The sequence below is a fragment of the Carassius auratus genome, chromosome 50 (assembly GCF_003368295.1).
Source record: "Carassius auratus strain Wakin chromosome 50, ASM336829v1, whole genome shotgun sequence".
In the NCBI taxonomy this organism is placed as follows: Eukaryota; Metazoa; Chordata; class Actinopteri; order Cypriniformes; family Cyprinidae; genus Carassius; species Carassius auratus.
In genome coordinates, this window is record NC_039292.1 from 4,140,098 (window position 1) to 4,152,328 (window position 12,231).

General features: G+C 40.7%; 2 protein-coding genes across 2 annotated transcripts in view; both read left to right on the forward strand.

Moving 5' to 3' along the window:
* Positions 1-12,231, forward strand: part of LOC113066682 (uncharacterized) — a 672,150-nt gene that overhangs the window by 455,802 nt on the left and 204,117 nt on the right. The window lies entirely within an intron of this gene.
* LOC113066693 (leucine-rich repeat and immunoglobulin-like domain-containing nogo receptor-interacting protein 1) overlaps positions 1-12,231 on the forward strand; it is a 77,987-nt gene that overhangs the window by 34,409 nt on the left and 31,347 nt on the right. The window contains exon 4 of the mRNA XM_026238659.1: positions 4,146-4,288. The gene's annotated coding sequence lies outside the window, so the exon portion shown is untranslated. The remainder of the gene's footprint in view (positions 1-4,145; positions 4,289-12,231) is intronic.

Sequence of the window (12,231 nt, forward strand, 5' to 3'; positions counted from 1 at the left end):
AACATCCTGAACGGGAGCTTGTGTAGGGCCCGATTCAAGACTCGCAGATCCAGGATAGGTCGAAGGCCACCGCTCTTCTTGGGCACGATGAAGTAAGGGCTGTAAAACCCCGTCCTCATCTCGGCTGGAGGGACCGGCTCGATTGCATCCTTCGCCAGGAGGACAGCAATCTCCTCGCGCAAGACAGGGGCGTCCTGGACTGCCACCGAAGTCTCGAGCACGCCATTGAACTTGGGGGGTCGCCGGGCGAATTGAATCGCATAGCCGAGTCGAACCGTCCGGATGAGCCAGCGTGACGGGTTGGGCAGCGCAAGCCACGCTCCCAGATACCGTACAAGTGGCACCAAAGGGACAGTCGACATACCCGCAGTGGTGCAGCGATGGGGAGTCGTGCCGGAAGGCCCAGAAGGCACTGCGTCCTGGGTCATCGCAACCACACTCCTCGTGTTCCCGGAGGAACTGGCCAGAGACGCTTGGAGAGGCGTTGCGTCCGGCCAGTGGCGGAACAGAACAAAACAGAAACTGAAGATTCTCCGCCCGGCCCTCCTCCGGGGGAAGGAGTGGCGCTGTCTTCGCCATCTCCTGAAGAGCAGTTCTCCGCATCTCCGAGTTGCCCGTGTCAGGGCCGCTTGGTCGACTTCCTCGAGGACTTCGCGGCCGGGAGTGACACGGGGGGCGCCGCTCTCCTGCGCGGGGCTCGACGCGCCGGCCTCGAAGAACTCTCGGCACGGGGCGGAGCTGGTGTGGAGGACGCAGGGGGGCGCCCACGGCGACGAGCAGGCTGAGGCGCTACCCGCGACGGAACGGTGGCAACCGGAGAGACACGTCGGGGCAAGATGTGCTGGATGGCCTCAGTCTGCTTCTGCACCGCCGAGAACTGCTGGGCAAAGTCCTCGACAGTGTCGCCGAACAGGCCTGCCTGGGAGATGGGAGCATCGAGAAAGCGAGCCTTGTCCATGTCTCTCATCTCAGCCAGGTTCAGCCAGAGATGCCGCTTCTGGACCACCAGCGTGGACATCGCCTTCCCGAGGGACCGCGCCGTGACCTTCGTCGCCCGTAAGGCGAAGTCAGTCGCCGTGCGCAGCTCCTGCATCAACCCCGGGTCGGTACCACCCTCGTGCATAGCTTTGAGTGCCTTGGCTTGGTGTACCTGCAGGATAGCCATGGCATGCAGGGCAGAGGCAGCTTGGCCCGCAGCACTGTAAGCCTTGGCAGCGAGTGCGGCCCAGCAGAATCAATCGGCAGCTGCACGGGACAGGCGCTGCGGGAGGAGTGAGAGGTCCGTGGGGCGTGGCCCGGCGGAGAAGCTCTCACTGTAATCCTCAGATCTCCCAGAGCGCCAGCCGGCGGCCCTCTGCTCGAGCCAGAGAGACCGGGACGGGTGGCGACAGAGGGGTCTGCTGCACTCCCCTTGAGGAGTGAGAGACGCGATCGCAGCGCTGCCATGTTCATACGCCCACAATAGACGCATGAATCATCCACGAGCGCAGCCTCAGCGTGTTGGACGCCCAGACACTGCAGACAACGCTCGTGACCGTCAACCGAAGACAGGAAACGACCGCATCCAGAAGGACACGGACGAAACGGCATCTTGAAAAAGACGCGAATCGTCCGTGATTTGCTCTTTTAGAGAACTGTCTCTTTTAGCCGAAGCGCCCAGGGGAATCGCCGCTCGCAGGGACACCACTGTAACGCGCCGTCACACCGACCAGGAACAGCTCTACCAAAAACAAAGATGAATGGCTTTGTAGTGATCTTCTTCATCGACTACTCGGCTCCGAAGCAAAAATCTAATGAGTGGATGCACCTGTCGCCCTATTTATACCCGCTGGCACGGGGAGTGGCTCAGGTGTGTTAATCCACTTGCCAATTTCATTGGCGTTTTCTCTTAAAATCAGAGATGATTGGCCTCCCAAGTGAGACCCCATTTGTCAGTCGACATAACTCGTAGTGACCGACAGATAGGGAACTGTAATTTTCACACTCCTTTTCAAAGAAAATCAAATATGAGCCATTAGGTTTCCTCCAAGCTGCGTTTATCCGTCATTTATTAATGTTTTGCATCTTTCGGGCCTTCCATGTTGCCCCCTTGAATATGGCGGGCAATATGTGGTATGTCCCCAAATGCCCATATGGTCCATCTAGTCCTGCTTTTGTTCTCTCAAACCCATTCAGGCTGTCTTCATAGATGACTTGGTTATAGAGTCTGGCTTGCTACTATAGTTTTCAGCTTGAAAGCAGGATGCATTTTCATTAAGTTTACTGTGTAACAAAATGTCTTTATTTTCTAAAAGAAAGCTGTATTGTTCAGCATTACAATGAGATTTTCTTTCATTCGTGCAGCTGAGGGTGAAATATTGAGACCCTACTGAACTTACCATGAATTTGACCTCTTGCTTGTGAAGCTAAATGGGTGTTTTAGTTTCACAGAAACCTCATTTAAATATTAAATTGTCATTTGGGGGAGCTGTAACCCTAGTGTAACCTTAGATAGATTGAGAATACACTAGTGGAATTTTCCATTTTTGTCTTGTGAAGTTAAACCACAATGGAGAACATAATGATATTTGTAATAAATAAGCCTTTGCATTATATAAATTCTGCACGTTCAGGGCTATTTAAAAAACGCACAGTGCAGGGAGCTGTAATACAGGAAGTGGCTTTGATTATGTGTGCTAGAGGGATTCAGCTGGAGATAAAGCCGCAGCAGGAAATTCACTGGAGATGGTGGCTTCTGTATTACGCACCTCGCGACCAATCACAGAGGGGGAAACTCTAATCGTGTGGCCAAGAGGAGACCAAGCGACCCTCCCAGCGGAGGCAATCAGTAACAGTGGACGCTTACAGCAGAGCCAATCAAACGGAAAGGTTATGAGTTATAATACTGCGGGTCTCATTTCAAATATACAGAGAGCTGTTAAACCTTGAGAAACGGTCACAGCTGCTGCAGCCATGTGAGGATTCATGTAATTGAGCTTAATTTAAAATATACGTGACGGATGCGTTAATAAAGGCTTGACGCAGAAACATTTCTTGTGGGACTTTATTATGACCTAAGCTTTCTCTACGACAAAAAAAGATTGTTTGGGGTCACTAATATGTTGCTAAGATGCTCCAAGGGGTTTTTAACATGTTGCTCTGCAGTTGCTAGGGTGGTCTGTGCGGTTGCTAGGGTGGTATTTGTGATTGCTAAGGCTTTAAATTCTCTGACATTCTGCTCTCTAGATACAGTTTGAGACTTTGCTTTAAAGCAAGTCCATGGTAATTTTTTGTCATGTTTTATCACCCTTCACGTACAAGTCATGCTTCTTCAACTTTGGGCCAGATTTTTTTTTTTTTTTTTTTAAAGAAGTAAAAAAATCTGTTTATTAAGTTGTTTTACTCTCAGATATTAGATCTTGAATGTAATCGTTTATATTTGTACATGAAAACCTATTAAAATACACATTTTTATGTTGATAAATCTAAATAAAAAATTGTCCCTCATTTGTCATTTCCACATCAAGAATTTTGCCCCAATTAAGCTTGAGCTGAAATATAAGACGTGATGTAAAATCGAGGTAAATGTCACTAAATCAAAGTAAACATTACTTGTGATTAATGTTTATTGTGCTTCATTACCAGTTAAGCTGTAATTTTGTCTAATATATAATTTAATGCTGTGAAATAGGCAAATACCTCTTTCTAAAATTGGGTGGAAATAACGCTGTGGTGAAATTAGATTTAAAGCAGTGAGATATACTGTAGGACATTTTAGTTAACACACTAGTGAGAGTATGAACATTTTCTTTCAAGACTTCGTCGAAAATTCCACAGGAGCAAAACTGACCATAGTTGAAGGAAAACCCAAGTCCAATAGCTTACAGTATGAAAGTAATAGCACGCCTTTAATTTGAGATATCGTTCATTTCTGTAGCGTGCAGGATGAGATATGTTTCAAATTTCAGTACTTCGTATGGGCGTTTGTTCAAACCCCTAACCCTCAGTTTGAGTAATAGTACCAGTAGTGATGGTTGGCTTAGTGAACGAGGCTAATAAATGAAATATATAGAAGACAATTCAATCCAATGAAGTGCACTCAAATGATGACATATTGTAGCATTAATCCTAAAATATTCTCTTCTGCTTTGTTTTTCTCATTGCAGGTTCATCCGTCCTGGGATTTTCCACTGAGGAGACATTAAGACAGGGGAATGTGGACGCTGGAGAGAACGTGTCTCCATCTCCTGCAAGATTCCCTGTGAACCAGCAGTTTCCATCCTAAAGAGCAGAGAAGCGTTTACTGCCTGTGAGTACACCTCAGCCTCACCTACAGAGTGAGTGATTTGTGTTTCTGTGATGTTGTGTAAGTGCCGGCACAGTATTTTTCCTCAGTATACTGCCGTCTCCTGCAGCTACACTTTAAATCATATTAAAGCCAATGTGCCAGAAAAGAAATAGAGCTGATTTCGGAATAAAAGAGGTGCCACGTTGACAGTCTGTGAGCACTGTGAGTAATGTCAGAATATCTGACAGACAGCAGCTTCAATAAGAGTTTACAGGGGTTCGTCTGAACCTTTCTGGGCCACCTGGAGACGTCAAAATGTGTGTGCACCCACAAACCCAGTCAGAGCAGAACAAACATGCCCACTGACATGTATCCGCTTCAGATGACACGCCTGGAGAGCTGTAATCTGATTGGCTGGCTTTATGTAATACGGGGTTCTCAGGGTTTTAATGGTTTGTCCTGTTTACAAGGTACTGGGCTGGCTCAAATGAGCTGGAGTTTGAGAGGATTGTGGGATTGTTTGAGGCAGTTTTTCAGTTCTGAATTCTTCAGATATTTTTGTTGATAAATAAATCAATTTTGTCATAAATTTGTGTATTCTTTTCCGTTCAGAAGTACTGATTCTATCATTTAATTGTACTATGCATATACATACGTTGTGCACAAGTACATAGCATAATGCATCATTTGGGTTGCAACTTCTATTCAATATCATTGAATTGTAGTATGCATATGGACATTATATCGGCTCACCTGTTTTCTCAATATTGTTGTCAAAACTGATCACTAATCGCTTCACATGTTGATCTAGCTGTCTAATACCAAGCGTACCCTTTATTTCATACTAAGTATAGTTCAAGTCTATTAAAATATTACTGACATATCGCTCAAGACTTACTGATACAGTAAATAAATGATAATTAAACTTTGAGTACTGTTTGTGCACAATGCACATTTCTTAATATTAAGCCTAAAATGTGTTTCAATGCCACTGTATGATCTTTGAATAACATCTCGTTTTTTAAATGCAAGATATTTAACGTGCACCTAAGTATACTTGCAGTCGTTCCATTTGAGCACAGTCAGATGTACTTCAGTATATATTTAGTTGGACTTCAGCAATACTTTTGCACAATTAAAGTGCATTAAGTAAAAAATAAGTTCTCCCAATTAAGCAGACTTTAAGTATACCAGCTTAGTATACTAAAAGAACAATTGCAGGGTATTTTTTATTAAGTACACAAATACGTAAATGTATTTGTAGTATACTTAGCATGAAATAATTGTATTTCAAATACATTTAAGTATATTTATTTTCAAAAAGTTTACACTTTGTTGTATACCTAAACTTTAGTGTACAAAAGTATTTAGTCTAATAATGTATACATTATAAGACTAAATATGTTTGTACACTAAAGTTTTAAGTATACAACAAAATGCCCAAAAAATTGTTGATTAGCTGCTATGGCATGTATCAAATTTTACATAAAGTCAAGGAAGAGAATAACCTTGTAATTGCCATTCATATTTTGCAATTAATTGTGTAAAGTGTCAATTTTGTTGTGAATTTGTGTTCAGGTGGCAACATTTTGTGGCTAGAATGAGTTATGGTGTGGGCTAGTATTTATGCTAATAGTCAAAAGTCTGGGTATGCAGGGCTGTTTGAGTTTTATTTGATGGACTCTGAGTCTTTTAGTTCCAACATGCTGTAATGGCTATTTCCATGCTGGGCTGTTTTTGCACTTCTGTAGCTGGTAGAAACCATGAGGTAAAAAGGATCTGTCTGGAGCAGCGGGATAAATGATCCTTGTATTATTTTGGTTTGTCATTTTGAATGATAGCGCATGAATTCCAACCCATAAGCCAGTATTTGAAAGCCATATCTGTGCGAAAACATTACAGCCCTCCCTCTCTCTCTGTCTTTTTTTCCTCATCTGGCTTCTGTTCTCCATCATTTATCGTGACTGTACGGAGAGGAAACCAGGATGCAGTTAAACTGACGGACGGCATTTCGCATGACTGAAGACAAACGATACGCTAGATTCTGCATGTATGAATCTCTTCCTTGAAAAAAAAAAAAAAACAGGGAAAAAGATTGGAGCTCAATTTCTGTCTGAGAGTGAGATGAGATGCTTGAGCCATGCTCTCTCTCTCTCTCTCTCTCTCTCTCTCTCTCTCTCTCTCTCTTTCTCTCTCTCTCTCTCTGTCCTCTTTTGAAAGATGTTTTTTGCTGCTCAGAGTCTTGTGGAGGTTCTAAGGAGCTCCATTTTCTCTCTGCTCTTTCTGTCAGATCGCACACCATGACAACATCCAGTTAAATTTACGCTAAACACCACAAGCTACAAGAAATCAGGTTAAAGAAATACAACAAAAATAATATAAAACATCATGAAGTATAATAAAATGATATTTGTGATCGTTACTTTGCCATATAAACTTAACAGGATAATATTTTTTTCATTTTATTTATTATATGTTTTAGTAATAATCTTACAGTGCAGTACTGTAAAAATGTTACTAAGGATTAAAAAAAATATTGACTGACTTTTATTTAGAAATTATATTGAGCATACAGCACGAATACAGTGAAATTATTAATGCAAAAAAACATGGTAATGTGACACAGTTTCTGCAACATTTTTCATTCTGTTTTTGTTAGAAAAAATTACAACTGCATATATCTATCTATCTATCCATCCATCCTACCATCCATCAAACCAACCATTCATCCATCCTTCCATCCATTCATGCAACCCCTTGTCTATCCATCCGTCCATCGATCCATCTGTCCCTCTAACCAACCATTTGTCCATCCATCCAACCAACCTTCCATCCATCATCTATCCATCCATCATCTATCCATCCATCCATCCATCCAACCAACCATTTATCCATCCATCCAACCAACCTTCCATCGATCATCTATCCATCCAAACAATCATACATCCAACCATCCATCCAACCAACAATTCATCCATCCTTCCATCCATTCATGCAACCACTTGTCTACCCATCCGTCCATCGATCCATCTGTCCCTCTAACCAACTATTTGTCCATCCATCCAACCAACCTTCCATCCATCATCTATCCATCCATCCAACCAACCATTCGTCCATCTATCCATCCAACCAACCATTCGTCCGTCTATCCATCCAAACAATCATACATCCAACCATCCATCCAACCAACAATCCATCCATTTATCTGTCAGTCCATCCATCCATCCAACTAACCAACCATCCATGCACCCGTCCATCCATCCAACCAACCATTCGTCCATCTATCCATCCAGTCATACATCCAACCATCCATTCAACCAATCATTCATCCATCCATGCAACCAACAATCCATCCATTTATCTGTCAGTCCATCCATCCATCCATCCAACTAACCAACCATCCAAGCACCCATCCATCCATCCATCCATCCAACCAAACATTTAACGATCCATTAAACAACCATGTTTGAAGTTCATGTAATTGACATTGTGTATTCAATTTTCTCAGTTATGTCCAGTTTCAGATTTAACAATCCATAGATATTGTGTGTATATATATATATATATATATATATATATATATATATATATATATATATATATATATATATATATATATATATATATATATATATATATATAAAAGAAATTTCTGTGATTGGTTGTGTTACCTGTCAGTCAAGTGGGTGGTTCTTGGAGCAAATAAGCAGACCGGACTTCATGTAAGAGTAGGGCTAATGTGACTGTCAGTAATATGTATATAGCATTGTCAGGATCAACTGGTAATATTCATACATGGGCAGATGGTTACTGTTCAGTGGCTCTTCTGTGATTTATTCAAATATCTGCTTTTTCTGACAGCTGAACTTCACTGCTCACCTACAATCAGAGCAAAATGAGATCAGAGCAGCGTTGATGAACAGTGTCATTTCAAACCCTAACACATACAGGGTTACAAACACATGCTGGGAACCGTTGCACATCTCTGCTGAAAGAGCTGATTGTAATTGTTAGAAAACGCTAGCAAAAGACACCCCGCTCTCCTCTGTTTATGCATGTGATTATAGTGTGTGCGACGGAAGAAAGGAGAAAAAAAGAGTAAAGGTTGAGAAACTGAGCGGTACTTTGTGAATATTCATATAAACATTTGAATATTCATGTTCATGGATCCATGCATGCTTAATTAGATAAAGAAGTGTTTATGCTGCCTCACAGTATATTTGACTGTAATCTGAGTGTCCTGTGCTGTTGAATAGCTTCCGCTGAGATATAAAACCATCAGAGGTGGAAAAATGGATTTCTGGAAGTATGTGTGCTGGAGAAAGATTTGGTGTAATCTGCGTTTAAGAGGAGGAACTTGTCGTCAAGGTCAGTCTTCTCCCTCTGAGAGGCGGCAGTGTGAAGACATTTCTCAGGCGGTGAGGGGGCTGCTGGGAAGGAGATTTGTAGCCGGTGGTGAGGGGAACGGAAAGAGTTTGGAGATTATGCCACACGTACATGAGTCTGGAGGGCGGTAATGTGAGCTGGAACCGGAAACTGGTGACCAGAGTTACGCGAGAAAACTAAATGAAAATGCTCTTTTGGTGTCTGAGAAACTTGGAGTTATCATTTTTGTTTCATTGATGTGTCAACTGTTTTTCCTCATTCTTTAGAAATGTTTGGTTTACTTGTTTTAGTAAAGGGAACAATTTACTACAACATGACTACATTTTACAAAACGAGAGATTGAATTTCATTTACAATTTGCATTTATGCATTTAGAAAACGCTTTTATCCAAAGAGACTTGTGCATTCAGGCTATACATTTTTACCTGTGTTCCTTGTGTTCCCAAGAATTACTAAATCATGGGAATGATTTGCAATTTGTGGCCACATTTTAGCTAAAAAAAAAGAGAATCAACTAAAATGGGGAAACAAATTAATAAAATGAAAGCAGTAATTCCTGATTCATTGGAACATATTCTCAGCAGTTTGAGCAGTTGTTGAGATCTCTTCTCAAACATATTGGGGCATTTTTCTGAGAAAAGAAAAAAAATCTGAGGATGATCAGGAGACAAATGTTTGCTCTCCATTTAATCTCAATGATTTATAGGTGAAACAATTTAGATGCTAATCAATAATGCGATTTTTCATCCCTGATGTGCCACATTCAAACTCACTAGCTGATTTAATGTGCCAAACTGTGCATAATTTCTGCTGATGTAAAATGCAAAACACTCTTGTTGGTTGTCAACATGAAGCACTTAAATGCTAAAATTCATTCTGAATTGAATTAGGTTACAAATCACCACTGTCAGTAATCCAACAATAATATGGTGACAAACAGTTTGTAGTTTCGTAGGTTCTAGATTTTCAGAAATGATTATAAATCTGGGATGAATCCAAACCATCCTGTGACCGCTTTAAATATCCAGGCTTTATAAATATCCTGCCTGAAAATAGACTCTACGTGTGATGCTGCTAATCATACGGACATTATGGCAGTGTAAATGAATCCAAAGAAATAGCACACCATTATTCAAGCAGATACGTGATTACATTTGCCTAGAACAGCTCTATTGTGTAGAAACAGAATTCCCAGGTACCGCCTCAGGTCACAAGGGAACATTGACTTTCTTATGGAAAATTCGAGTGGTAATTCCAGATGAGTCCAGCTGATTAGTGCAGCCACAGGAGGGGCCTGTGGGTAAATCTGTGATTCACACCCTCGGTGTGGTCAAAGTGAGGCCGTCGTTCCATTTGGGGAATGCAGCGATGGGTTTTTAATCATGTCTGAATTACATCAAACTCTGCAGGATTATCTCCCCTGCTGCCATCTGCCTCTTAATTAAATTGTCTTTAGACTGAGTTTGTCTGTTGGGATAAATTGGGAGGATCTACCTAAAGGAAATCAATCAAGTAACCCCATGATCCCTTCGAAACCCATTTTTGAAAGCTTTGTTTTTTTTGTTTTTCTTCCTGACCTGCAGCTGCTTCCCTGTCCCTGTGTAAAACAACCTGTTGGTAAAGATTTTCTGTTTATTTCCACAACAGTGTTTACCAGTGTAGTTTTCCCAATGGAAAGGGGTTTCAAACTATGAGATAATCTCAGACAACCCCTCAAGAGTTAGTAATTTATCCTTAGATCCAGCCTACAGATCAGTTTCTAAGATTTGCTTTGAGCTTAAATGTGATCCCTCTCTTAAGGATTGATATGACATAGCCAAATATGGATTTAAAAATATAAATATAAAAAGCAGTGGTCAAGGCTTTTTAAAAAAAAATGATGACAAGGATACAAAAATATGATGATCCCCTATTTTATATATATATAGTATTCAGAAAATGATTAGTGTGATTAATAATATAGACGAACGGAGAATAGCAGAATAATATTATTGCTTTTTATATTGCCTTTATATTAAAGCAAATTATTTAAATATTATGTGATTTTTTTTTATTGACAACTATTTTTTTAATATTATTTTATTTTTTTAAATTATATTAAATTTATATTTTTAATCAAATTAGACCTATATGTAGATTTTTTTTACGTTTTAAAAATAAAATATTCACTGATTTCTAATCTTTAAAATATTCTAATATTATGTTTTAGCAATTGGTAAATATTAAGTATTGAAAGTAAAAAAAAAAAAAAAACATTCCCTGGTCTAAGTGACAACAACAAGTAAGCACTTGTTTACTCTTCCCTATATAGTGAATGTCAAGTAGTGCACTATTTAGAGAAGTGATTTTTGGACACTTTGCATATGCATCCCATTCTATATGGTGCAACAGTACTAGATGGCTACCATTAATAATCAGTAGAGCCCTTGACACTGGCTGCGTTAGTTTAGACGACACTCCTCCAGATGATGAATGCCCATCCCTATAAATTTAAATAACTGACCATTACATCAAAGACGGCTTGTAATGTTTCTGGTCTCTTAATAGGACTTCTACCTGCCTGATCTTCAAGGAGCAAATTACAGTTAATTGCAGGCATCATTAGTCCCCTAAACATGCGTGCAAGGGAGAGATGAGGCGCTCAACTCTGAAAAGGTCTGTCTGTGCATCAATAACTATGCCAATAAATGTATACAGTTAAATTTCAAGGTGCTGGAACGTATCTATTTTGTAATTTGAGAGCTCAGTGTTGCTGATCCGATCCTGAGAAACAGCTGATGTTTTCAGCTACATGCTGCATCTTATTTTCGTGAAAGCCATTATGGCGTCTGTATCTGTCTGAGAGGTGTGTGGAAAAAATGTGTGGGGAAAAATCCATCTCTCCTCACATTTACAGCAGGATCATTGTACCAATAATATATTTATAAACGAATTTAGGAGGTACAGAAGGACGCACACAAACATGCATACTTACAGTCTTGTTCAAAATAATAGCAGTACAATGTGACTAACCAGAATAATCAAGGTTTTTAGTATATTTTTTATTGCTACGTGGCAAACAAGTTACCAGTAGGTTCAGTAGATTCTCAGAAAACAAACAAGACCCAGCATTCATGATATGCACGCTCTTAAGGCTGTGCAATTGGGCAATTAGTTGAATTAGTTGAAAGGGGTGTGTTCAAAAAAATAGCAGTGTCAACCTTTGACTGTACAAACTCAAAACTATTTTGTACAAACATTATTTTTTTCTGGGATTTAGCAATCCTGTGAATCACTGAACTAATATTTAGTTGTATGACCACAGTTTTTTAAAACTGCTTGACATCTGTGTGGCACGGAGTCAACCAACTTGTGGCACCTCTCAGCTGTTATTCCACTCCATGATTCTTTAACAACATTCCACAATTCATTCACATTTCTTGGTTTTGCTTCAGAAACAGCATTTTTGATATCACCCCACAAGTTCTCAATTGGATTAAGGTCTGGAGATTGGGCTGGCCACTCCATAACATTAATTTTGTTGGTTTGGATCCAAGACTTTGCCCGTTTACTAGTGTGTTTTGGGTCATTGTCTTGTT